Raw genomic sequence first — 3,027 nt, forward strand, 5'->3', positions numbered from 1 at the left:
AGAAATCAACACCGCTGGGGGTACTGAATTGGAGATTGATCGTTCTCTGGTTCAAATCAAAATTACTATCTGTGGATGAGGAAATTTTCCCGCCCTATAAACGGGCGTGGCAGAAGTCGGAATTCTTAACCATAGATGGCGCCACTGGGAAACAAGAACTATCTCTGCCTTAATGGCCGAAGACAAAATAACATTATATTAAACAGTACTTGAATATTATTTCTGATAATTGCTTGATCATTTGTTGATTGCGTCTGAGTTTAGTAACTTAAAGCTGTTTTGTTAATTTAAAAGTTAGTATAACTGCTGAAAAGATTTTTTCCTGCTCTCTCAGAAAACTAATTTTTCTTTAAAACCTTTCGAAATATATATAATATGTTGCATTTTTAGGAAGCAAAATTATAATTGGAAAATATAATTTTCAAACTGCTAACAATCTCTCATTCCTAAATCAACAATTCCTAAGAGCGTCCGTTTGCATATCTTTCAAAAGTTTAATTTTTCCAAAAAATACACCAAACATATTGAGACTTATTAACTCTTTGAGGGGCAGGAATTTAAAAAAAAAAAAAAAATAAATAAAGCATCAGAATTGTCAAAATTGTTATATTTTAGCTCTTATAGAATAATTTTTTTAAATGAATTTTTACGTTATTTTGTTTACTTTGTGGCTCACTTTGAAAACCAAAGCCCTTCAAAGAGTTAAATATGCTAAGACTATACGAAGTTTCAACTGACTATTACGAATGATTAGTTTTGAAATATTTGTTTATTGATGATAAATTGGCTTTTCGGCAGTCGAATGCGCTGTATTCTGTTGAATGACGATTTGTAACATTCCCAATATTTATTTCCTCTATGTCCTCTTTATCTCGTGGATATTTTTTTTGTCCTATCCACAAGAACATAAATATTAAAAAAGAAAAAAAAATGTTCTATAAAGGAACTTAGATCAGAAATGAACGATGATTACTGCTTTGTTTTACGTTAGATATTTTATCCTGAGATGCTGGAATTTTTTTCATGTTAGCATATTTTACCTGAATTGAATTTTTTCAATTAGATATTTAAAAAAAAAAAAAAAAAACTAAAAACTTGGAGGTACAATTCAATAGAGCTGTGAAAAAAAGATTTAAGTTTACTTTTCAAGCCATTTTGTTGAAATTAATAACGTATTTAAATTCTACACTTCAAAATTTAAAAGAAAAAAGAATTTCGTTGGCAAACAAGATTTAATGTTATATTCTATGCTTTAACAATAAGTATCTATTTGTTCTTTCTAATGTGACTTGCCATATCATATACCAGCAAGTCTGCTCGGTAAAACCAAGCGAATTTAACTCAGAGGGAGAGTTTCTTGTTTTTCACTGGCGCCATCTATGTCCAAGAATTCGACTTCACTCACACGCACATCACAGTCTGTTTATAAGACGGACCATACATCCTTTCATTCATTCACAGATCGTAATTTTACCTGAACTGGTATTGATTTGTTATGGGAATATGGAGGTCTTTGTTGCCCGACAGATTTAGCACGCACTAGTGACAATTTACTACACGGGGAGTTTTTGGCCGGAGGGGATCGAACTCACAACCTCTTGGACATGGGCTCAGCCCCCTACCAACTAGACTTTCCTGGCCCTATAAGTATCAATTTCAGTAACTCAATTTGTGTGCGGCGTCTTTTAAAAGGACCGCTTCTTTTTTTTCTTCCAGGTAATAAATTGTTAGGATTTATTTTGCAGATAAAAAATGGTTTTGCATACCACTATATTTAAATATTATAAAAATTTGTATTAAGATCTGAAGACCCGTGGAACAGCGCTTTCTTATAGATATAAGTGGTAGGGCAGTTTTGAGACAAGCAAAATGAAAATTGTCCTTTGATATCTAATTTTTTTTTTTAAATTGTTAAAGTCTGTTGTAACGATAATTCGAAATAGCAATTGAAGTTGTCATATTTTTAATGTTAAAATACAAATAAAAAATTTAATTGATTTAAAATACATATTTATAGTAGACTGTTTTTATAACAGATGAATTTTACTCAATGAAAGGCCGAAATGTCTACCACAAACCGTAACACGTTTTTGAAAGAAGAAAATCAAATGAAAGCCTGATGTCATTGATAACGGTGAATGTTTATTTTAATAACACATTGTCAAGAAGGGAAATGAGCTGGCATGATAGATGTGTGGTCCACAAAACACGCTTTTCTTTCGAAGTGTTCGGAAGGAGTTCTAAAAATAGCGAACGAAATAGTAGAATGATGTAAACATGCAACTTAGCCAGCTTTCGCCCACATATTATAAAAATAACAGGTTAAAATTTTAATAAGGAAACGATGTTCGTTTTTCACTTTTCTGTATTGATATCAGAAATAAATACAAAGATCTTTTTTTTCCATTTAAAATCCTTTTTATATAATAATATTTACCTAAGCAGCAAAATGGATTTCCCGAAATAAATTTTTGTCGCAATAGCGGAAGGATGATATTTTAAACTCGTTATAAACAAACAATTTTTGTATCGTTAATATATTAGCATTTTAAATGTGACTCGGAAGTTTGTTGTAATAGCGGACTTTTCGTTCTATTGAGCTTTAACTGGATTCGAATTTGTGGGCCATTTTAAGATGTATTTCATCAAGCAAATTCTGCACTCACGCTTTCTAACTTCAGCTTATTTTATGAAAAAATTTATGTGTAGAGTTATTTTTTAAAAAATATTATTGTCCTTTATTATTCTAAAATGCTTTCAATAATATGTTTATTATTATTATTTATTTATTTTTAAACCGACAATCAAGTTTTATATTATTATCCTTCCCCTGCACAAATTTTTAATAACATCCGTTTTTATCGGCCACTGATCACTGAAAATATTTCATAAAGCAAAAATTAAATGTTATTTATGCCCATCGGAAGTGCTTTTTGTTAGATCTTGTATCTTTCACATTTAGATTTATGGGCATAATTTCTATACCAGAAGAGGTCGCATAATTTGTGTTGTCCAAAAGTGAATGCT

This window comes from Parasteatoda tepidariorum, chromosome 3 (assembly GCF_043381705.1).
Source record: "Parasteatoda tepidariorum isolate YZ-2023 chromosome 3, CAS_Ptep_4.0, whole genome shotgun sequence".
Classification (NCBI taxonomy): domain Eukaryota; kingdom Metazoa; phylum Arthropoda; class Arachnida; order Araneae; family Theridiidae; genus Parasteatoda; species Parasteatoda tepidariorum.